Here is a 26,549-nt window from a genome sequence, read left to right as displayed (position 1 = left end):
AAGCTGTTTTTATTGTTTTACTTCAAACTTTACAAGCCAAGACTTCCTTAATCTTCACTTAAATTTGTGGGGAACAAATGTAACTGAGGGGTGTTCATCTTACCCACACATGGTGTGATGGCAGAGGGATAATGGTTTAGAGTAGGGGTGTCAAACTCCAGTCCTCGAGGGCTGGTGTCCTGAAACTTTAATGTGCCCCTGCTGCAACAGACTTGAATAAAATTAGTAGGTCATTAGCAAGACTCTATAGAACTTGACTGCACCTCTAACGAGGTGACAACCCCTAACCCTACTCAGGTAATTAAAAAGAAATACTGAAGTAAATGTAAGTGTTTGGAAAAATGTACTTTTAAAAGTACTTTTATTGCCCCATGTTCACTCACTCATAAGCTGCTGTAATATGAGTCAAAGCCCCCAAGGACTGGAGTTTGACACCCATGGTAGAGGCACTGGAGTTTGATTTGTCAGCACTGACAAACTCTGTTCTGTTTTGACCTGGTTATACTGGCATCTTGTGGACAAAGTGCATATTACAAACATGTCTGTAAGTAAATCCTGCAGAGATTTTAATTAAGATCGTATTCTAGCCCTGTTAAATCTTTAACACATAACTTTATTTTAATTAGAAATGTAGATGGCATTATGGTGTTAGAACTCTGAATATATTTTAAATTCTAGTCCTTTAAATGGATGATGGATGATTTAATAATCCTGTTTCCTGTCGTAACTTTGATGAGCTTCAAAGCAAATGCCAGGGCTAGTGAAGAATTATCCTTTTTAAATTCACCAAGCTTTGCAAGACTGATTGATCTGGGTTCTCTTTATGTGCCACCATCAATGTCTCGTCTTTATGAGTTCAGCAGACAGATAAATGCCATCAAAGGTTTTATATGAAGCAAATAAATTACAGCTTTCATTCTCACCTTGAACTCACGAAGTCAAATATGTAATCCTTGGACAAGTTAAATTACTACAATGTCTTAAAAGAGAGTTTCATTTAAACACCAAATGTAACCGTTTAAACATTTGAGAAATATTAATATAATCGATTACTGATATTATTCAAAAGTCTTTGCCTCCTTTTCATTGTAAGACATACAGTTATTCAAGTAGACCCTAAAATAAAATTGCGAGTCTTTAAAGAAGAAGAATTTGGAACTTTTTAATTCATAATTCGACATTTGGATTCTCTGTTAGGAAATCTGAGAAAATTCATATCAGTATTTTCTTTCTATATTTGCAAAAATAACCATTGGTGCCAAGGGTAAGTGGTGAGAGGAACCATAGCAGGATGGCAAAGTGACTCTGGCTGTTGCAAAAATCTAAAAATGTACAAAAACCAAAATAGGAAACAAAAGTGGAAATCACAAAAGGATCCAAGAGAGGGGAGTGGAAGACACCTGAAGCACAATCTGACAGACCGACAAAGGGAAGACAAGACTATTCATAGAGGGTGGAGAACAAGACACAGGTGGAAATAAGCCACAGGTTGACAAAAACCAGGGATAAAAGGGACAAAATCAAACCTTAGGAGACACAAGAAAAAGCAAAGAATGGAAAAAAAAAAAAACAGGAAGTAGAAAAACAAAATGCCACACATACAAAACAGAGGGAGACAAAGCCAAAAAACACTTGGGGTATTAGAAAAATATGAATACAAGGAGAAATACAAATATAATTATAAAAGGTAACAAAATAACAAATTTATCACACAATCCCAGAACCATGAGAATTAGACCATTAACTGTGTTTATTGTATAAAGTGTAAACAAACAGGAAACGGCTTCTTCAAAAGCGGACCAGCTCAGCACCACTTGAGCTCACTGACAGGATCGGTATTGTTCATAAACTATTTCAGTTAACACAGTGTGACATTTCCAGAGCTCATTAAATGCATTTATTTTTATAACTTTAATCATATCAGTCTGGCCAAGGTCATCCCCATATCATTCTGACAAATAAGATATGCTACTGATGGCTGACATGTTTTGACAGATGAAGGTGTTGTTATGCATAATCAAAGCTGACATTAAAAGGCCATGTTAAAGACATCACTGACAGGACAACAGCAGCCTGGGCATTCCACCACACTTGTTGGGAACAATAACAGAAAAATGTCTGCACTTGTTTATTACAGTGCCTTTAAAAAGCAAGCATCAAAAAAAGATCAGCTCAAGGCAAAGAAACCTAGAAGAATAAATAATGACTGTTGATAGGTGAACTTTGTTTGGCATTCAGCTTCAGGTTCTTATTCAGCATTAATGTCGGGGTCGACTTACATTATAATTCAGGCTGGAAATTGGACCCCATCCCTGCCGTCTATGTTCACGCAAACCAAGAATAAACTCATCTACATTTTGATTAGGGGTACCAAATACCACAATTTCTCTACGGACTTACTGGGGAATTCCCATATTGTTTTGATGTCTTGGGAATATAGGGCTAAAAAACAGTAATGTTTTAGTCCAATCAGTCTTTAACTTTATGTTTTGTTTTCTGTTTTCTTAAAATTAACTAATAAAACATAATAATGAACTTGTGTCCACAAGTGCAAAAAACAAAAAATATATAAAATATGAGTGTGTTTTCATAAATACTTTTCAAATAACACAGCTATCATCAAATGCAGCAGGCTGATATGTTACATACCCTTAATGTAACAGGAAAACGACTATAGGTTTGTGTACAGTGCTCAACTGAGAGGAAACCTTTATGAAAAATAAAACGATAAAAAAGGGACTTATAAATAAGTCAGTATGAATACTGAGTATTCGTGATGCATTATAGCTGTGGTTGAATGAGCAAACATAGCTATACAAACAAAGCAATTAAGCTACACTCGTTTCAGAACTAGAATGACACAACGTTTTTTACAATTCCTTAATAATTATATATATCACATTTAGAAAGCGTCACATACGCCGCAATGCACGGTGGCTTATTTGTGTGCCAAGTCTCCACAGTCTTGACCTGCTCCTCGAGGTTCCAGTGTCTTTTAGCCTTTTCTCTTTTCAGTCTCTTCCTCTCTCCACCACCTTTCCTTTTCTTTTGTCAATCGATCAACTGAAAAAAATACTGTTGGCTTGCCAGTTCGGTGTGGTTCAGAGAGACCGCAGGCGCGCATTATGTGTGCGTTTGGTGCGTATTCAGGAGAGGAGAGCATGCTGTCTTTGAGCATGAGAGTCGGGACGAATGTGCGAGTTCTGAGTTTTCCGTCCACTTACTGTAGCTTATTATCACTCGGCATGAGTTATTTTTTTACTGCAGGCCAAAATGACCCCAGCAACATGCTTTTCCTGTTATTACATATCTAAGTAGTTGTGAATGGATGAATACGGGCTTACATTAGCATGAAATGATACTATATTCCTGCTTAGCAGACATTTCTTCTAAGCCTGGATTTGTGGTGATATGCCCTTGACACTAGATGGCACTAATGCTCCACTCCACTAACTAGCTTGGACTAGTTTACAGCATCTTTTGATAAATACAGAAGAATGAAACAGCGCACTGTGTAAAAGAAAAGTTGCGTGATGAATTATCCTAAGACTGTTTTATCAATTTGCTGGTAATCCCCTTCTGTTTACTGTCATCTGTTTTCCACCAGTGGGGAAAACACTATTAAAGTAAATAACACTGTTGGCTTGTGTTGCATCTTGGCTGTGTTTCTTTTAAAATATTTGTGTGCCAAGTCGGCAGAGTCTTGCCAACAGTTGCCACCAACACAAAACCCACAAGACTTTCCATTGCTGATACAAAATTGCAATCAAGTTACGTCCCTGGGGAAAAGTCAGGATGCAGGCATCTCAGATTGTGATGTTCTGTGGATGGATATATATGAAAAAAAGGAGAAGGTTGTGCTGCCTGCCAGGATGTGAAGCCAGGAGCATAAAAGAGGGAAAAGTGGAAAATTAAGTGGTGCCGATTGCCAGAATGCTCACATGACTGTAACATATGGGAGCAATGGTGAGGACGGTTTCTCGAGGCACGATCCAGCAAATGCACCGACATGTGACACTCAATTACAGTATCACACAGATCTTTGGTGTTTTTCTTCTTTACTTTTCTGGCAACCCCAAAACCATGTAAACAACCCAGTCAGCACACTGAAGGTCAAATATGATAATCAAACAATTACAGTGCGCTTCAGGGCTGTGATTAAAACGAGGGAAATATCTGCCTTGGACCATCTGAAAACTTACTTTGAAAAAAGAAAAGTCCTTACTTACAAAGAAGAAGATTTTGCGAGTAAAACAAAAGATCAGTAATCAGACAGAAAGGTTTCATGACAGGAGTCAGAGATAACCAATGTTTCTAACAGCTCAAAAATCCAATGCAGCTTTGTGAAGTTGCCTTCTTTGTTCTATGTTTTAATGCTTTAAATAAACCATCTCTTTAAAAAAAAAAACCTTTAAAAGCAATGTTATAAACGACCAAAGACCAGCTAGGACTTGTAATTTAAGATTATTGCTTTCTTATTTAAAGAAAAGACCAAGCAAATGCAGTAAAAGGTCGAGGCCACGTTAAGCAGTATCAAAGATGACTAAACCAGGTGAGCACAATCTACATATAAAACTACAGATTCATAATTATGGTAAATGGAGCAGAGAGAACTCAAAGAGTAACTTTACAACAAAACTTTGTTGGAAAGCTTATTATGGCCAACTAATTAAACATTATTAGTGGCCGATATATAGCAGTGCAGCAATGTCTTCAAAGCACACAATTCTTTCCCTAAACACGATACACAATTAAATGACTTCATCTGTGCAAACTGTGTGGATGCAATGCTGAAAAAGTTATGCGCTGCTTGTTTTTTCAGCAGTCAACAATTTGATGTTTGAAAACAGAGCTCCTCGAGCACTTAGATTGGCTAAGACCGGTGCGATTTTGGGCTACTCAACATGACAGATCAAACAGATTAAAGAATTGTTACGATATCTCTGGTTCTGGCTTCAACCTGGTGAAACTACATCCAGCGAGGGAGGTTAAATGTAGAGTATTCACTATAGTGAAAGATATCCTCTGACAATAATCAGACAGTATCTGAAATTTGGGATAAACAAATGGGACTGCTAATACTGAAATTCCTCTGCTGAATTCACTTCACTTACAAAGAGATGGTAACTCTCAGCTGCCTCAACAGATTTTCTATAGGATTGGTGTCTGGAGAGTGTGCACTCCATGAACTTAGTTTGCTTCTTCTTTGGCTACTTCTTAATTGCCCTCGCAATATGTTTTGGATCATTGTCATGGGAATACCTATCTATCACTTATCTTCAATGTCCTGGCTAAAGGAAGGAGGTTCTCATCCAGGATTTTACAGTGCATTTGCCCTGCAATGTGGTGAAGTTATCCAATACCCCTAGCAGAGAAACAGCCCCAAAGCATAATGTTTCCACTTCCGTGCTTAACTGTGGGGTTGGTGTTCTTTGGGTCATCCTCAGCATTCCTCTTTCTCCAAACATTGAGGTTCAAGTTGATGCCAAAGAGCTCAATTTAGTTTAATCTGACTACAGCGCTTTATCCCAAGCCTTCTCTGAGTTTATTCAGTATTTCTAGTTTTGGTTGTCTTAGTTAGTATTTTGTGCCGTTTATGACTTGGTCTCTCTGTGTCCTGTTTTTCTGGGTCTTGATATGACAGGTTGCCCTCCATTTGACCCAGGTTAACCATATTCCCTGCTTCATTCATAGCTGAAAAAAAAAAGGGAAAAATCTGACTTAAAATATTTTCTTTAAAGTGCTGACCTTTTTTTTCAATTTGTGTTAGAAGCAAGGAACAAAAATGCTGTACAATCTCATATAGAGTGAAACACCTGGTGACACTAAATGCAGTATGAAAAACATTTCATTTGGCATATTGACCAAAACAGACATACTGCCTTCATATTTTTGTGCTGGTTATGCAGTTAGCATAACATCAGTTATATGGTTCTCTGTGCTGTTCAGATAGGAAAAGATATAACAGGTGTACCATTTGAAATTTAGTTTATTTGATATCACACGTTTGGTTTTATGTTTCCCATAATTGTAGCTTGTTTCTGAAATGTTGTAATAAATTTCTTGTTGACACAATTTCTATTTTGCAGAGAATCAACAACGGCATGTTGAGAGCACATAATTTCATCAAATTTCTTTTGTAAACACAAAATATTTGAGTGACTGAAATCACTCGATTGTTCACTGCTTCCTTCAGCTTATGACATACACTCAGTGGTTGACTCTGTAACGAACAATGAAATTAGATTTCAAACTCAGACACTCAGACACTCTTATGTTTATGCATTTCCTGACTGTAGCACTCTTACCCAAGCCGAGCCTGCAGCAAACATGGCATAAGGAAACAGCTCAGACTTTTTGTTCTCTTCCATGATGCTTGTTGCTGATTGTGTGAATCCCATTCTTTCATTGGTTTTCTCCCGACCTCTGACCTATTTTCACTCCCGAGCAAACAGAGGGGCATCTGGACGTAGCGTTCCCATCACGAGTTACTCAAACGCTGCTGTCTATATAGGTCAGCAAATGGCCTTCACTGTGACACGAACAAACCATAAACAGATCAAGAATGCATGAAAGTGTTGGTGTGCTTGTGTGTGTACGTGTCTGCCTGTGTGTGTGTGTGAAGCAGAGAAGTACAACTAACTGTAATTGCAGGGTTGTGTTCCATCTGTTTCCAGTGCCTTTTCATGCTTCATGCTTGTTTAGCCATTTATCTGGTTGTATAATTATTTATTTTTGACATGCATTACATTATGTTTAGGTTAATAAAGTCTTTTATATTAATGGATACCCCTGGAAGACATTGAGTTTATCCACCATGAGACACCAACATGAAATACAACATGAAAAACCTCTTACTGGTTGCTGAAACAAAAAGAAAAATAACTTGTGTTTGTTTCAAACTGTATTTAGATATTTTGACCACTTGGGGGCAGACAACCTTAAAAAAACTCAACAATTTTGAAAGACATTCTTAATTATCTATATTATACATTTCAAGCAGTAATAGGTTTTCATGTACATCTCATTCTTTTTTCAGAACAGTTAACTGATAATCCAGTCAAATTTGTATGTGGCTCTTGGTTTCTGTTCTTCATCCACAGTTTGAATCTTGCAGTGTGCAGCCATCTTGTGAGACCTTGAGCAGTTTCCAAGCAATTTGGCTTGTATCCTATTTAAATACATCCTAATATTCCAAAAAGAAAAAAGGAAAGAAGGAAAAAAAAGAGAGACAAAGGGAAGAAGGGAAAAATGGAGTGCAAGAGGGAAGGAAGGAATCTAGAGAAACAAGTAGTAGAAAGTAACACACTTTTTAAATATAATTTCCTAAGTACTTGATTTGATCTTCTCTCATACAGGAACGTAACTATATTGTGTAACTGGGAGTAATAGGAACTCTCACATTACAAATATAATTAAATTCTGGGGTAATATCAATGTTTTGGGTTCACAGTGCTTCATATCACTATGATGCTATACATGTAAAGCACTCACTGGACCTTTAAAGCTGAAGCAAAGCATTGCAAAGAGGTCACTGACTGTGTATATTTGTGTCTGTCCTTACCTAATTCCACCCCTGCGGTTTTACACTTAGTAGATTCTGTCGAATGTCATTTACGCAGCTTAATAAGTTTGGTTGGCCCATTGATCGGCCTCTAGAGGCGAACAACTGATGTCTCTCATGATTTTGCACTGCAGAGGAGATGCATTGGGTTTACGTAGTTTGACACAGATTTAGCGGGCAGCAGTGCCTCGAGGGGTGCAAGCATTGATGCTTGCATGCTTCAGTTAACATCAGCGAGTTCAGACTACCAAACTCTTCATGACCCCTGTGTAACACTCTAGATCCACCCAGCCATGGCTTATGGTGAAGCTCGAAGCTGGGTAAGCACAAGCACTTTACCATCCAGTGTTGGCTGTGAACACATCATATAACCACAAGTGACACAGAGCCTAAACTCAGTCTCACAGGTTTTGTAGTTGATATTTTCTGTGGATTTTACGTGTGTACAAACACAGTTAAATCAAAAGAATTAATCATGAATCTAATATTTGCTGTTTTTTTTCTCTCAGTAAAAAGCCACTAATAGTCTGAAACATACAATACATTTACTGTTGCTGTTTATCTGTCTGTCAGCAGGACTATGTAAAAACTGAAAGGGCAGTTGTCATTAAACCTAGTGGTAAAGTGGAGCACGATAAAGGAAGAATATATTACATTTTTTTCCTTTAGCAGATCCAGATTGGTGGGATGGTGCATGCGCACTCTCAGAGTGGGTTTACAGGTTTACATTACATTTCTACCATGCTGAACATTTGGCCCACCGCACATTTAAAAGACACTGGTTTGTATGAGAATAAAAATATTTTCAACACATGCACAAAAAAATAAAAAAAAATGTAAAAAAACATAAAATCATAGTTTTTCAGCCTTAAAAAGGATTTAGCTGCATTAAAATAAAATATATTGTATAGTTTAAATGTCCATTTTGAATGTTTTAATTGTATTTTAACTCTAACTCAAGTCCATCCATGAAATCATATAAAGAAGCACCTGGGACTGTCAAGTGGTAAATTCTTTCATACTCTTTTCCCTTCTGGTCTCTATCAGAGACATTTGTCCTTATCTGCAGGTCTTCTCACCAGCCCCAGTTGTCAATGTCCTTTGTGGTATCAGGACTGACAGTGTGTTGACAGCGATCGATTTTAATGTCAGCAGCTTCACAGTATCAGGGAAAGTAACCTACTGAAGAGCCACTTGGTGGAGAGAGAATAGCTCTAATCTTGGAAATCACTGTGACACAGGTCGTGTCGCAGCCGCAGACCTTATTAACAACTGAATTTTGACTTGTTTGAGCATGTGCATAGCTGCTGCTAATGAGAATTTCTTAGTAAGCTTATAACAACAATGCACAAGACCAGGTCCCTGCATGCCTAAAATAATTTCAGTCAGTCACAACTCATGCTATTTTTTTTATCTGTGCTTTACTTGCTGGAACAAGTTAGAAAGTCTGATGTGATAAACAAGCATAAGCTATAGGTTTTCAATCAGTAAGCTGATAAATGTTTTTATATGCTTTAGATAGAAAAAACTGTGGGAAGTGCCACTTTTTAAGAAAGATTAGTGGACAGAATATTTTTTAATCAATTGTTTAATATTGATTATCTTGTTGTTACCCATTTAAAAACATATAATTATATTGCCATAAATTAAAAAAACAAACAAACATGAGACGTTCAGTTTCAATGGGATTACCTGTATAAGTAAAGGTTGAAAAAAATTAAAAAAATTCCAACATTTCTATGAATGTAACACAAACTGTGGTATTACAGTGGTAATCTATATAAAAGCAACAGTACAATAAAAATTATGATTCACTAAATTCTTCATCCTCCTGATGTTAAACCTCAGTGAGATCTAAAGAAAAACACTGTGTAGCAAATACCTTTATAATGTTTTCAGCAACCTAATCTTTTTTTTTTTTTTAAATTAGAGGTTTGCTAAATTAATAGCACAAAATTAGAACTAAACGTTCCTGGCAAAAATTCAGCAGGACACAAATGACAAGGGACAGACAGGAAGGTATTTTAACCAACTTAACTATAACCTCACAAAAACTTTTGCTGTTTTATTTTTAGGTTAGTAAAAAGCAGGCTCTCCAGTCATAGCTGGGAGAGGAGGAGGGTGTTCACTTTAGAAACCTCAGAATAACATTCCTGCTTTTTGCAGATGATGCGGTTCTTTTGGCTTCAACGTAGCATGACCGTCAGCATGCACATGGAGTGGTTTGCAGCCTAGTGTAAAATGGCTGGGGATGAGAGTCAGCACCTCCCAGTCTGAGGCCATGATTCTCTGATGCCCCAAGCAAGGGAGTTCAAGTGCCTTTACATCTTATTCATGTGATGTGATGTAGAGTGTGAGCTATACCTGCAGATTGGCGTGGCACCAGCAGTCCTGCAGGCATTGTACCAGAATACATAGCATCCTGTCACTGTGAGCCAACTTTATATAAGTATAAGATAATGGATGTGTGGATGATTGTTCTTCAGTGAAAGAGCTGCCATGATTAGTTAATTCAATCTATGATGAACCTTCAAAGATATAAATAACCTATTTAGAAAAATATCATCAAGAGCAGCTTTAAATATTATTTTTTTAAGTAGTAAAGCAAAGGCTTTTTATCCAAAGGGCTCTGGTTGGTTTGATGTTTAATGATATAAAATGATCATGACCATGAATACTAAATATTTTGTAGATGACAGTTTCTCACAAAAGAATCTAATATGGGAAAATCTGTATACTGATAATCACCCAACTTTAAAGATAGCTAGAGGATGGTGAAATGAAGAGATGTTAACTTTTGAGGTGAGTGTCAAGAATTAATTATATGCAAAGAATTTTTTGAACAATCAGGAATACACCCATTGAAGCAGCTTGAAGTCATGGCTTAGTTATGTCCTCCAAAGATGATGTTAACACTGATAAAAACAATTCTTTCTCCAAGTTATTGTTGCAAAGCAGTGACTGGATTGTAGAAACATGACCTGTAAAAATATTTTATGAATTACATTCCTTTTATACAACAAGGTCATCAAAATACAACAGTGCTGCAGAACTGTGTTTCCCTTAAGTAACATCATTTTTTGTATGCTGTATTTAAGATAAATCATCATCAAAATAAAAATATTTGAATAAAATATACAACATATATGCAATAAAATATGAATGCTACTATGCAGGAATATAGCCTTAAAACGGCATTTTTCCAAATTTTGTCAAATAGATTTTCTCACTCACATGACATTGTGATGTGGTGTTATACACAGCTGAATAACTAGTACTGTTAGGAGTCATGTATCTGTAGTTTCCTTGTCCTGGGAATTGTTTTTTGTTCTATGCAAATACAAGGATCTGACTTTGTGTGTGTGTGTGTGTGTGTGTGTGTGTGTGTGTGTGTGTGTGTGTGTGTGTGTGTGTGTGTGCCAGTAGGATGATCCCATATGCAGTTGAAAAAAACATAACTACACTAGATACAGCAGGGCTGTATCTGACACTACCATTTTTCTCATGAATATTATTTTGCATAATTAATCATTAAACTCTACTGAAAAGCTAAAATTTACAACATCTAAAATAAGTCTTTACGTTTCTCAAGTAAAAACAATATTATGTGACAACAATAAAGACCAAATTATCCTTTATATACTCACGAAATGATTTTGAAGAAAATCTGTAAGTACAGTGCTTTTTGACAAGGTGCCAAATTGTGATGCTAGATGAGTGGATTTAGAGTATCTTTAAAACTGAGTGGTATTTCTAGTCGGCAGTGGTCAGTATATATCAAAAGTAGTCCAAAGAAGGAAGAGTGATGAACCACTAACAAGGTCATGGGTGGCCAAGGCTCACATGGGGCGCCAAGGCAGACCCGTGTCTGATCCGACAGACGAGCCACTCGAGTTTAGATTGCTGAAAAAAATAATGGTGGTGCACTGTGTACTCTGGCAAAAAGGTGCCAGAGTACACAGTGCATTGCAGTTTGGTGCATATGGGGCTGCACGGCCACAAGCTACTCAGATTACTGGTGCTAACCCTTCGTCCACCGCAGAAAACGGCAACATTGGCACATGAGCATGTTATTATTATGTGTGTTTCAGCTAAATAAAACAGTTTAGGCAACATTTTCAAGAGGTATTGACTTGTAATTTACAGCCGCACTCACTGAGAAAATCACACTTTTTATGCAGTATATTTGTGCAGCACCTTTAAGTGTTTTACATGTAAAGTACATGCACAATTCTGGTGAGAAAAGCCCCAAATCAGATGATCCCCTTTGCACAAGCACTTGGCAACAGTGAGAATTAAGACCTTACCTTTAGCAGGAAGAGACCTCCTGCTATGCTCAGGGAGGCGCAGTCACTTGCCAGTTGGGAAGTGAGGGGAAAGAGAAAACTGAAGAGACAAGAACAAAACAAAACTATAAGAGAGAGAAGACAAAAGTAAATGGCATTGTTATGGCCCGTCACAATAGTTCATTTAAACACAAAGGGTGTAAAGGAAAGGAAATACTGAGGGCATCATGAGAGGTCACACAACAGTCTGAGTATATAGCACCATCATCCCTCACATCTGAGGGATGTGAAATTAAGGGATGAGATTGATCAAAAAGGAGGATTTTAACCCTTAATCTTAAATATAGAGATGATGTCTGTCTCCTAAATCCAACATTCGAGCTGGTTCCACAGGAAAGGAGTCTGATAACCGAAAGCACTGTTTCTTAGCCTACTTGTGGAAGATTTTGGAACCCCAAATAAGCAACTGAGAGGAAAATGCACTGTTGTGTTGACACAATATTAAAAGGTCTACAAGAGATGATGGGGCCATTCATCTCAGATTTGTTAGGGGGAAGGTTTTTAAATTCAATTCTGGATTTAACATGGGCTCAGTGAAGGGAACTGAAGAGCTTTTATTACTAAAATCAGTAAATACATGAATATATTTTTCAGCTTCACTCTGAAACAAGATGTTCCTGAATTTAGCCCAATTGGATTGATAAAAGAAGAGACTGCATGACTGATTTTTGTCTGTGAGGAAGACTTCTCTCCCACACGCCATTCTCGCTTCCAGACTTCCAGTGGGAAGGAGTAAGGAGTTCATGATAATCTGAAGCCGCATGTGACTGCTGGTGGTCCAGTCTGCATAAGTTTATGTGTGCCTTTCCCCACTCATAGATTTAATTCCAGGATTATAACATAACCCTCAAAATTTCATCCACAAAAATCCTAGACTGGCAGTGGTTTGTTCAACTCTGGTTTCTGTTTCTCCACTATTTCTGCCCAAAGGTCATAGGGCTAAACAAGGACTGTTGTTGAGCAGGAGGCAGTGTAAGGACTGAAGAAGAACTGGACCATAGACTGGGTTACTCAGCAGCAGAAGCTTTGTACCAAGTCATAATTGCTGTGGCCCATGCTACAGACCTAGCAGCAGACTTCACTATTGGTGTTGCAACATTTTGCTGACAACACAACTCCCCAGTTTTTCAATCCTTTTACACATCTGATGATTTAGTAGGAGTTAGTGGTTACGTTAGAAGGCTTGACTTGCAAATTTTGAATAATATTTAAGAGTAACACATTATGTGAACTAACACTTGTGTTGCATGGTGCTAATGAACCGAAACCCAATTTTGGATCATTTTTAAGAACCGAGAGATTCACGTTTAAACAAAATGAAGAATAATCCCCCAAAACTGGTCTCCCAGAAGCATTTCCTGGTAAAGACATGTTTTGAGTTTGGTGGCAATGCATCATTCCTAAGCATCCTTGGATGAAAGTTGATGTACAGTCTTGGCTACTCGTTGGTTTTCCCTTTTGACTTTCTCCCCCTCCCCCTTGACAGATCACTGTCCGTATCCGGGCCAGGATTCTGAGTGGAGCACGCTCTCATGTTCCAGATATTAAATTACTCATGAAAAATTTGCTCGGCCTTCAGGCTCCACTGCAGCTTGCTCTGAAACTTCCACTTAGCCCCTGAAACATCTCGGAGTGCAGGCTTGTGTCACCTCTCCAAGGAAGGTCAATTTTTTCAATTTATAAACACCGCATTACAGGCCACTTCAGATTGCATTAGTGTCAGAGTTCTGCTCTTGTCACCTTTTGCTCCTCCATCCTGTCTTACTTCTCTTCCATGCGTTCGGACGGGTTTCCTAAAACAAGCAGTCTGAGAGGTTGAACATTGCATGATTCAGTAACAAGAAAAGGTCAGATCACTCACTTTGTGTGCACTTCGCTGTACCAGAAAGTTCCATCAAGCCATGTTCCATCAAGTTCCCCTTGAAGACATTTTAAAGACACAGATGCAGAGTTTGGAACAGTACAGCTAGAAACAGTTCATACAGACTTGGTATGAGTCAGCCTTATTCTCACAACATTAGTCATAGGATTAGCACACTGCCACAATATTTTCTCTTTTTATTTATGCAGAACAATCACAATGAACAATATAATTATAGGCTGTCAATCAGCATTGTAACATAGCAATATAATTTGGAATATAATGCAACAATAAAGCTACTCATCCTCTGCAGACAGACATCGTTGCCTTTAGTTTTCACTAAGCTCTTATGTTTTCCATTTATTTTATTTTATTTTATTTTATTTTATTTAGTTTAGATTTATTTTGGTGAATAATGTGAAATGACTGTGATAACACTGTATTGTATTGATTTCCCTTATTTAATATCTACTCTTGCAGTGTCTCTCACCCTCTCTCTCTCATCCAGTCATGTCTCAGTGTTCTGTCCCCCTTACCTGTTTATTCCCATGTTCTTCTTCATGTTTTGTCCTTGTCTCCCCAGTCTCTCTTGTGTTCCCATGTTTGTTTATCCCCGTCCTGGTGTCAAGCTTGTGTGTCCTTGTCTGAATCTTGGTGTGAGTGCTTCTTACTGTTTTATTTTGTCAATCCCTCATCTCATGTACATTGTGTTCAGTTTTGCTTCCCTGTTTTGCTATGTGCTAATTTGTCCCTGATGTGTTCCCATGTGTTTCCACTTCCCTGATCATCCCTCAGTGTATATATTGTCTCTGTTTTCCCTGGTCCTTTTTCAGAGGGTCTGTTTACCCACTCCTGTGTCTCCATGCTCCTATTCAGGTTTCCTAGTGTTTTCCCAGTTTTGGTTTTAATAATTAATTCCTCATTCAGTTTGGTTTTCTTATCTTTGTACTGTTTGCCAATCAGCCAAGCCAATTTTGACAATCTGTTGTGTTTCTTAAGGAAATAATTCATCAGATCAACCTAAAGGAGTAATATTTGTTAAGATATATTTAACTTAGTGTATCAGCCAAATTGAAATGACTTAAGGACAGAAGAAATGTAGGAAGTCGTTGTAGGAGGGAAAAGAGATAAGACAGTTGACTCTGACTAGATGCAGTCATGAGTCATAATTGTGCAGGCAGACATCAAGACCAGTGACCAGTTTCCACTAAAAGAAAGACTGAGCCCAAAAAATAAGAGTAACATTCACAAGTAATCCTCTCAATATGTTCAACTGAAATCAGAATGTACAATAATTTCATTGCTGAAATTTTCTGAATATTTACTGAATGTTTTCTGTTATTCATAACATACTCCCTCCAGTTCAATTCATTCAGGTTTATTTATATAGTGCCAAATCACAACAGTTGCCTCAAGGCCTGTTATCCACCAAGGTAAAGGACCCTGTAATATTGTTGAAGAAAAACCTACAAGCAATGAGTAAGCACCATGTGACAATGGGAAAGAAAAACTCAGTTTTAAGAGGAAGAAGCCTCAGGCAGGGGCATCTGTTTGCTGCGACTGGTTGAAGAGAACGAGAAAAGAAATAAAGAAAAATAGAGCACAGAGAGACAGAGTTAGGGCGAAAAAGCCAAGAGAAAAAACAAAAAACAAATAAGTCATGCTTCATTCTAGACCGCTGAACTGGTATAATTTTATTAACACCTGCAGGTGCTGTTCTTGAATATGTTGAGCTGTCTAAAATTACATTCCATTTCCATTTATTTCTAACACTGTAACAGATCCATCACCAAAAAGAACATATAAACACTCTTCATACTGCAATAATTTGTCATATTTGGCTTTTTAAAAATAATTACAGCAATTCTGCTAAATATACACTGGTTTCCTTTACTTGGGTGCATATAAGATGCAGATAAGGCAATGAGAAGCAGATGTAAAGACTTGTCTGACTTCAGAATTCAGGCATTCCCATATGGCAGCTCAAGGTCTCACAGTTGAGCTGTGCCTTCATGTATAGATCTCAGCAAAAAGGTGAAAATCCAGTCACCCGTGATTATTACCAGCTCACTCATGAAATCACAAACCACGGGGCAGTGAGTGAGTAGAGATGGTTTGAGATCAGGAGCAGTTTTCTATCAGACTGAGTTTGACCTGAATGCATAAAGTGTAATCAGATAGAAATGCTATTTATGTTGCACATTTCATTTCATTTATCTTAAAATGATTTAAACTGAAAAACAGAAAAAGATATCCATAAACATGGGGGGGACATACATTAGACACAATAAATATAAGCAAAATATACAACCTGAGGCAACAAAAAGCATCCATTAAATATGCAGCAAAGATACCACACATAACATCTGCTTTATTAATGCATAAGTGAGTGCAAAGAAAATTCAGATGATCCAGACCATGAAACAACCCCAACTTAAGCTAGGATTTAAAAGCTTAGTTCACAATGATGTATCTGTGGGTGTTTTTTCTTGTGTCTGGAAACTATTTGCAAAGGCACATATAACTACAAGGCCCATTTGATGATGGCCAGGTTCCCTATCCCAATATTCCAGGAACATGGTGTATGAATCATTCATATCATATCTGTGTTTCTGCTGCATGACCACCGGCATCTAACATCCACATCCAGAAAAAAAGCTTCCCTCAGAGTTTCTCACACTGGTGATATTGAGGTCATCATGAATTACATATGTGTGCAGATGATACAAGAACTTTGGTAGGGGCATTATAATTCATTTAAACATTGTGAAATACCAACACGCAATTCCTGTGCAATCGGGCATTTCTCATTTCCCTTTGTGGGGTTTCCACATCCCAGACTAGTAATGTTACATGTCCTAAATTTATTCATACTTAAATAGAATTTTGCAAACACATTGCTTCTTATTGAATTTTCAGATATCACAAGTGTTAAAAAATGCTTTTTATCCACATTTGGTGTTGACTACTTTAAATCAGAATCAGAAAGGGTTTTATTGCCAAATGTTGAGCAGGTTTACAACATTAGGAAATTGCTGCGGTACTTAGTACAAACATACTGTCAGACAATGCTTAAATAAACCTAAAAATAAAAATTAAAAGTACTAAGTAGATAAGCTAAGCTAAGAAATGGCACTAGCTCTCACAAATACCAAATAACTGTTAACTCTGCTGTTGTGCAAAAGAAAAAAGAAAAAAAAGTGTGTATTTTGGCTTGAAAAAAGATTAAAAAAAAATATTTCAAGGTAACCTTTTACCAGCATTATATCTTTTAAATACTTAAAAAACCTTATTTTTAATACAATATTGCAGAAAAGACAATTTAACATTACTGACATGACCTAGAAACTGACATTCACATTTATATTTTAATGTGAAAATACTGTGCATGTGATCATTTCTGTAATGTTGGACATATTACATTTTTGGTACATGTGTATATTGTTTAATAGACGTAATCAGCATGTGTAACAATGCAAAGCCATTCTTTTGCTGAATTTCTCTTTTATTGTATTGCATTTAGCCAACCCAACAGATCAATATGATGGTGCTTTTTATGCTTTGCTTATGCTCTCGATCTGTATGTGTTCCATAATGACGGACGAAATGTACATTTGTTTACATGCCTACTTAACGGGTCAGTTCATCAACTTGTCTTTTAAAGCAACCATTGTTAGACAGCTAAGCTGACTGAAGCCTGAATATATACCAGCTTGCCAGTATAATTTATGACCTAAAAGTCAAGCCAGATTAGACCTGATTGGATCACTGGTGCCATATGTGACCTACAATCTGTGCCCCCGCTTGCACTGCAGGGCGGGAGGGTCAGTGATCTCCCTGGGCAAAGGTTGCCATGGGAACAACCTCTGGATGTTGCGTTCTGCTCTTTGTAGCCCTCACACATCTTAGGGCAGAATTATCCAGGATTTCTTTACGTCAGGCCTGTATTCTTCTGCTCTATTTCCTCACTCTGCTCTGTACTTCAGCTCTCTCTGTTCCCTCTCCAAATACAGACGTTTACATGGAGAGGCATTGGGACACTTGCGTACATGCTTATACAACGCATAAATGTGTATGCCTAGACACTAATACACAGTGCAGCGCCACCACCCACATTTGAATACGTCACTGTTTGTACTTATTCTTCATATAACCAGGACATGTTTGTGTATTGGCTTGTTAAATCAAGTACATGTCCAATTTGTTGTAATCACATACATTTTAAATTGTATGTTGCTTTTTATAGACTTCATAAGCATTAAATATAATTCCTATATATTTGGCAAGTTAACTCTGTTGAACATCTGAGGATCCTTAAAGCCTCCAGACAAATTCTGGTCTGGTCTGTGGTCAGCGATTTGTGCTAGACTGCAAAGAAAAATCTAGCCACAAGCTATTGGGTTTGGAAACCTACCACGTCTGTTCAAGCTGAAACTTTATGACTGACTGCATGAAAAGTTATGGCTGAATTCAGCATGATGATCTGCAGGGGAACTGTTCACCACTGAATTTGGAGTTGCTCCGGGCCAACCTTAAAAGACAGCGATCATTGTTTATAGCATGAATTGAATAACAGTTTGCGAAATAGAATAATTTACCTCGAGCACTGACCTGCTACCACAGGCAGCAGGACAGTCCCTCATAGCCTGTTATAGTGGTCGTTAGGTAAAAACTATAAAATGAAACAGGATAAGGGGACCAGAGAAATGATCCTTGAGTGAAATAAGCTTAATTTCTTATGTCTACTGAGATAAAATCAGAAGAAAATAAAACAGAAGCAGGAAAAATGATCTTGCTGCAAAGTCATTATATTGCAGAGAACACAGGAGAAAATATAATTGGGTCCCCCAGGAGATTCTGAGTTTCCCTCCTTCCTCTTAGGGTCTAGGTTAAATACAAAGGAAATACAGTAAAGAGGTAATATCCCTCAGAGCAGCAACCAAGTTAAATTAACCATTTTTATGTTTTCTGACAGGAAAAGCATCTATATCTAGATCCCCATGAAGTCATTACATGACTGTAGAACTTTTATTAGATATTCATTGAACTGTGCAAGTGTGAAAACCTACATTCGCCTTAGGAGGTCAGTCAGTTGTGTGAAATCACTAATGCGACATGGCCTAAAAAAGTACAGATATAAGGTATAAGATATAATGCTTTTAACTTAAATTTAGTCAAAAATAGTATTACAAAAGCTAATAAAGACATTTATGTTACTACTGTGATAAACTGAACTGCTACATTACTCTGGTCAGTTGGTAAAACTTTTAATGTGACCCTAATAACTCGGGACGATCCCGATAATCATACAAAATGCTGGATATTTCCTCATAAAGACACAAGATGATGTGTAAGTATATACATCTCCTCTATTTATGCCGATTTACATACCAGGTTACCATAATCATGCAGCATGTAAACACCACTTTGAATTAAAAAAAAAAAAAAAAAGTTAAAACTCACTATTCAGTCACTATGATTAATAAAGTTCTAGCTTCACCTGTATGTAACTATATAGCTTTCTGTGCAAGTGAAAAAAACAGCTCGTTTTTCGGTGCATGGAGATAAAACAGATTACAGGCTCAGCACGTCAGCATGCTCTGTGTGCCATGAGAGAGGGCTTCTGCAATAAAAATGCGGCCAGAACACAAGAAGAAATCAAGCGTCTGCCCTCAGTTGCCTTTTTTTAAATACAAACTTTCGGAATATCTGTATGACTGAAGTAATAAAATACTTTACATTCCAAAATGATAAAATTAATCCATATATAGTAAATATGTTACAGCGTCTCACTGTCTTAGAAATCGTACATTATGTCATTAGTAGAGCTCGAAACAGCACATATTACCTCAAATTTGTCATAAATTATTTTTGATGATTTTTCAGTTTTTTTTCTGATTTACATCACTCGGTTGCTGTCATGCTATTGAGACGGTAAACAACTAATATTTTATTTTCCTAATTAAAAAAGTTACTATTAATGATAATGGTGGTGCATCCATAACAGTAAAAAAATGCTAATTGTGTTGTAATGCTAATAAGAGTCAATGACCAAATATTTATCTTTTAAACTTCTTTCTAGAAATGATTCTTTGTAGAAATGTGAATATCATAATGTCTGCCTGCATATTTGTTCACATGCAGGAGCAAATATTCCTGCATTTGATATTCTAACTACAAGCTGATGTGAGGGAACCACTGCTTCTTGTAAGGATGTTATGGTAGTCCTAAAGAGACGAGAAAATTTGATACCGGGCCATTAACATGCAAAGAGCTGGAACATACCTTAGAGTTATTCGGGTAACGTCAGAGTTCAGAGACTTAGGAGAACACCAGTACTTTCTAATCCCACCCGGTTACTTATTTAAATGTTATTCACAGCAGATATGATCGGGAAATTCTGTTTGCCAAGCAGGTCAACACGGGTAGTGGTGGCTTTTAGAGGGCTTAACCATCAACTCTACACCAGTTCCAGTAAGCCATTTGAGCTGGGTCACGATGAAAGAGTCTGTCCCCACAAAAATGTCCAGAGTGACAGGGAAAGAAACAGGAATCCTCTTAGAAGCAATATCCTGTCGTGCACCTCCATCTGTTGTTCTGTGATGGCTGACAGTCTAGATGGAGAGAAAAGAGAAAAAGATAAGACATACAGTTGTCTGGTTTTTATTTAAGCTTGCTCAGCTTGCAACATCCAAAGTCAATAAAACATGCTATATAAATAATGTAGTTGTGTAAATGTCATTTATTACGGATACATATTTTTTACGTGTTGTGTGATAATTCCCATAACATATTCTCTCTGTTACATCATGCCACTCGTATGAGATAAATAAAACATATTATTTAGTGATTGAGACAACAACTACTAAAATGTACCCAGTACCACTTTTTTCAGATATTTTACAAATAGTCCCAAACCCCAAAGCATCAAGTTTAATACTAGTATATATTTATATATACATGTAATCTTGTATTTATTTAAAGCTATCTTGAAGACAAACAAATTGACTGTCTGTACACCAAGAGAAGTGAGCGAAAAAAGAAGGAACATTTTTGCTTCTTGACTTTTTCCTTCTTTACGCTATGAAAATTTAAAGGTGTTATATAGAAGTCACTCTAACTAGGCAACAGTGATACGACCGCTGTACACTAAAGAAGTTACCTTTATTGTTTATTTTTTAATTGAGACTTTATTTAAATATATTCCTAAGAACAATTTTAGTTTTTCCTTAAGAAAGAAAGCAGTTCATTTAATGGTGCAGATCTGCATGTGTATTCAGCTCTATATGCTGCTAATGGTCACTTCGAATAGTGTTTGAAGTCTGGACTCATCTGCAGTCAGACCTCGGCTATTTTTAGACAGTCCACAAAACAATGTCAAGTTAGTAGAAGTGAAGATATAAGTGAAAGTATGCATCCTTAAATTTAGGAAAACGTTCTAGTTTGTTTCCAATCCAACAAAACTATCCACATTACAGGAGAATAACTACAACACACATGGACTCCAACTTAGTATGTGTTATGGGAAAAATAAAATCTTTAGTTCCGAAATGCAAACCACAGTGTCAACAGCATGCAGTATCAGTACACAGCCGCTGATTTATGTGAACGGTTCATATCAATTAGCAGAGAGCTTAGAGGGGACGTTAGCATCCAAAACCAAAGTCATGATTGATGACTGCCATTTTATCAAGGCATTCATTTCATCATGACTGTCAGCTGAATCACTTTTTACTGGGTCTCTGCTTTACAGCAATAGATCTAAGATTTATTATGATGATAAAAAGTGTTGTCTGCCCTCTGACAGGCGTACACCATTCAAGCACATTTCCATCTGACTATAAGCCAGTGGACCAACATAAACCAGACTTCAGCCTTCACTTCACCTCAAAACTCAACTCAGTTGTTGGAAATGGTGTGATTTGATTTTAAAAAGTTTAATAATAATAAAGAAAACCTTCTATCAGGTCCCGGCAGTATACTAGTGAAAGTTATACAGTTTCTGTAAAGTTCACTTAACGAGAAAGTAAATTAAACCCTGCCAAGGCTTTTGGTCTATTTAATTAAAGCTGGAGCAACTTAGCTGGATTGAATTAAATTTTTGGCAGGGGTAAACCAATGCGCTGGGAAGGTGGTGGCGGGTGGTAGGAGTGCAGTGGGGGGGAGGAAAGATAAGCAATAAGACTATCTTTTTTTCGACTCCACTAAACAAATACTTTCTTTTCAAAACAACTACGGTATATTTAGATCCTCTGTGACTGTGTTATTTCTTCTTTTCTTTTTTTAACAAAACAACAAAAATTGTCTTCACTGCTCTGACAATTTAAAAAATAACATTTAAAATCCTGAACGATCCACATTAATTTTGGTTTCCCTGCTTGTCAGAGTTCATTCCAGCCAACTCTCCACCGCCTGGCCTTGTCTTAACTAAGGTTAATCCACATGCAAAAGGTCTCCCGAGATTAGAGGAGTTCGCAGCTTTTTCTCGGCACAGGGTCAGGGATCACACACCAACTTTTATGGAGAGCATTTTATTTCCTCGGTCCTTATCCAGCTGCTAACGCTGACTGGGTGCAGTACTTCCCTGTAAGCCCTTTAAGGCTCCAGGTGAAATCGATTCCAGTGCAGTGTGGCTGTTTTGAATGAACCTAAGCGCAAGTATGTAAATACGTACACTATAGCTCTTAACTATTACAGCGTAATATTTTGCACGATATTATACATTTTTATACTTTTATATAGATATTTTTTATTATAAGCCTAGTAAGAAGCACAGTCGGGGGGGGAGTACTTTTTAGCCGGAAAAAACATTTCACTGTGTGTTGTACTAGTTATAACTACATGTGACAAATAAATAAAGAATTGAATTGAATTAAATATTCCAAAGGATAAAATCAGCTTATGAATTGCAGAAACTCATTCTCACCCCCATGAAGTTTATTTCATTTTCACCAATGAAAAATAGCATGTCTTTAAACATTAACGGGTTCTGTGATAGGCTGAGGTCAAATGAAATTTAAGCTAAAAAATTTTCTTTGGTAAAAATATACAGTAAAATTTGATTATTATTATCATATGTCAACAAAACAAAGTCAATGACAATAATTGAAATTTGACTGAAAACGTGATTTAAAACTGAACTAATTGAACTTAAAACACAAATAACAAACAAATCTTTCTTTTTATTCCAGAGGTTGTTTGGATATTTAGTGTAAATAATCATGCAAGTGAGGTTTGAATTTCTGATTTCAAAAAATCTTGTTTTAAGACCATGAAACTTTTTTTTTTTTTAATTTATGAGTCTAATTATCACAATAGCAAAATTTTATAACTGTAATTACAATAGAAGCTGCACTTTCAGGCAAGTGCGAAAAAAAAGGTTGAACTAGACTCAACTCACATTACTACCTTAGACACTTTTTTGGTATACATTTGCGGTGTATTCAATAACAAGGCATTTGTCAATGGTGTGAGCTTTTAAACTCTAGGTGGCAGTGTCGATGCAATGACGTTTCATATCATTGGAAAAGACATCCACTACTGCTGGCCAAAAATATAATATATTCTTTTGTTCTGTTATTCTGTATAAAATTATTTTTTCTATATTATGACCTTTAAAACATTTTAATTCCTTTAATCCCTTCCTTATAAATGTATACACAAAATATGAATGCCTGCATATTGTGTCTCTAAATCTGAGATCCCTCATATGAATATTATTTACATTCTCATCAATATACAAAATTATATTGAATTAATAAATATGAATATATTGTTCATAATCAGTATGTATATTTAATTTTAAAAAAATAGCACATAAAAAGCACCGTACATTTTGATGAATATAAGAAATTGCCAAAAAAGAAAAAATATATGAAATTTACAAATAAAAGTGAAATGTTCTCCTAGTTTTAAGTAAAATTAGAAAATTAAAATAAAATAAAAAAGTTAAACTTTTTTACTTAAAGTTCTGTTAATTATTTACTATAAATATAAATGCAACTGTTAATGTCATACAAAGGATGCTCAGAAATCTATATTTAAATTACAGTTTTTTACACTCTATATTAAATATTATTTAATCCTACACTTTCTATTTCTATAACCGCATTGATAAAATATTTAATATTAAATGAAGAAAGGAATAGTTATTTGGTGATATTAAATATGTAACAAATGCCAAAAAAAGCACAATCACATAGAATAGAATAAAGTAAAATATTAGTGTTAAATTAAATCAGTGAATTCTATAGGAAATATATTAATAAATAAAAAATATGTTTATAATTCATACATATAATGTTAAGCAATGCCAAAATATCATTCTGATGAATATTTAATTGTTAAAAACACACAAATTGCCCGCACATAATATGTATTCAGTGGCTGCACCTTAGCAAGCTGAAGGAACTTCAAATTAATTTCTCAGTGCACCTTTTATGCATTGTTAAGAGAATAGTTGTACATAATTTGTTGCATATGAGTTATACTGTAGCTTTTATTTAATATCATCTGCTGTGGTCAGTGTTGTTTTAGCTGTAGCACTTGTATGTTGCGTTTTTGTGGATAACAAAGATGTAAACAACCATAAGAGTATTTCTGGCTAATGTTAAACCTCTCTGCTCTGCATTACAATATATTACAGACATTGTAGTCATCATAACATAGCGTGGAAGAGAGATCTCTGTGTAATATTAGAGAAGTATTAATATCATTCCTTCAACATCTTTCACTTCTTTCCTGGCTTAAGTCAATATTGAGCTTGTATGGAATTCATTATAAGGAAAAGCTGCTTTCTCGGTGCCTTGCCGTTGTGTTCCATCTGTTTTGTAGTCACCTGAACATGATCTGAAGTCAGCCAGTCAAGTGACCTGGAATCAATATAGTTGAGCTCAGTGGAGGCAAATAAATCAGCCTGGCTCATTTAACCCATGAGAGTCCTGCTGCATAGCTGCAGGATTGTGGAATGTAATAAAAAAAAGGTATGTTTGATGACAAACAATTTATTATAAATTCTTGTTCCTCAGCCAGCTTTAGTAACTTCATACTTAGTATCTAGGACATATCCTCCTCATGCATGTTTACTTTCGACTGGAAATGTCATGAGGACATCTGCAAGACCGCTTTTGTTTGTCCTACAATGTTTGGTACTTTCTTTATACAAAGAGCAAATTAAAATTATACATTTTTTGCCTGGCTTTCTCTCTCTCTGAATGCATTTCAGTGTATATCGTTATGTTGCTTTTAAAGCAAAGCGATCATTTTTTTTACTTTTCTGTCGTTTCTGCAGCTGTTTTAATGTATCGCTGTCAGTCCCCATGCCTGTCATTGTGTCATATAAAACCAGTCTGTGTTTTAGTTTTTACACAGTACCTACAAAGACACTGGAATTTTTACTACCAACTCCTAGAACAGGAAATAAGTTTTATACTACTCTCAAGAAATTAAAAAACTGTAACTATATCTCACAAGATGCTCAATAAATTTTGACTTGGTGCCAACTATGACTGGCAACTCGGACCTGCTTGGCAAAGCGTAATCCCATTAAAACAGCAGAAAATTCATGAAAGTTGAAGGCAGTATGATTTTTGATACGTGTATTTATTTTATGTATAGCATTTTTATTGATAGATGGCAATGATTGCCAGGAACAGGGCTGCCAGATTCTGTTGTGCCAACTTAAATCAATTTAGTGCAAACACAGCTCAAAGTTAATAATTGTGGAAGATTAATTGTGTCATATTTTTGAAGTACTGAAACACTGAGCCAGCATCACATCAGCTGACTTTTTATGGTGATTTACATCATCTGATTTTTAAATGATTGGAGTCACATTTTATTATACATATTTGACTCTTTGGCAAGTTTTTAAAAGACTACTGTATGTTCATATGACATGTTCAAATCAAATTATTAATTTTACATAAAGTATGAAAGTGATTAACACACACACACACATATATTTTCCTTAACAAAGGGAGGGGAAGTAATATAAAGTTTTTAAAACACTGTTACTCAAATGGTACTACTCATAATTTGGATTATAATATACTTGTATTACATCGTTACATTGATTAATATAAATAACACTTTTTCTTAAATCTGGAAACACAAAAAACGAACTATAATTGCACTCAATGCGAGCATTTGCTTGTAATTAAAATATTACTAATGCTTACACGGTGACTTAACATTATGAATCACTTTTCGCTGAAACCGCCTGAAGTACAAGGTTGTGGAAAAGTATACATTTGAACGCAATCAAACGTCTTGGAAAGAAAATATATTAATAAAGAGGACATGAAAATGTTAAACTTACTTCACATTTTTCTCTCCTGTTGGTCACCTGTTCCAGCGCCAGAAAGCTGCGGTGAAGCTGTTCTTACTTCCCTATAAGAGCCTCGAAGTGTACCCCAAATACATATTCAAGCCTGGACTGATAAAGCAAAAACGACTATTTCCACTTCGAGCAGCGAGGCAGTGAAAATAAGTTGCTCCATCTTTTATAAATGCCCCACAAAAACTTAATTATCGCTAGGTAAGGTACTGTGGACCGTCCTTCTGTCGATGACTGACAGCCGGGTAAATTGAAGTAGATTTGACGGGGATGAACAAACGTGTTGATGAGCGTTTACAATGACGAAACTACAAATTTGAATGTTTTAACCTTGATTATTTACATTGCTGTTTCTAGAGTATATAGCACTTACTGGACTAATATTTTCCTGAAAGACAGAGCCGTGTTTCTATGTTGCTCAGTACTCCCCTCTGTCTGTCG

General features: G+C 36.3%; 1 long non-coding RNA gene across 1 annotated transcript; it reads right to left on the bottom strand.

Moving 5' to 3' along the window:
* Positions 1-9,198: 9,198 nt before the first annotated feature.
* On the bottom strand, positions 9,199-26,506 carry LOC143418660 (uncharacterized). Its single transcript, XR_013098685.1, has 5 exons — positions 26,091-26,506; positions 20,057-20,385; positions 13,772-13,829; positions 11,872-11,950; positions 9,199-10,545 (listed from the first exon to the last, which is right to left on the bottom strand). It is a non-coding gene; the product is annotated as an uncharacterized LOC143418660 (long non-coding RNA).
* Between the last annotated feature and the right edge of the window lie 43 nt (positions 26,507-26,549).

This window comes from Maylandia zebra, linkage group LG5 (assembly GCF_041146795.1).
Source record: "Maylandia zebra isolate NMK-2024a linkage group LG5, Mzebra_GT3a, whole genome shotgun sequence".
NCBI lineage: Eukaryota > Metazoa > Chordata > Actinopteri > Cichliformes > Cichlidae > Maylandia > Maylandia zebra.
The sequence above is the reverse complement of the archived record's forward strand: the minus strand, read 5'-3'. Positions and strand labels throughout refer to the sequence as shown.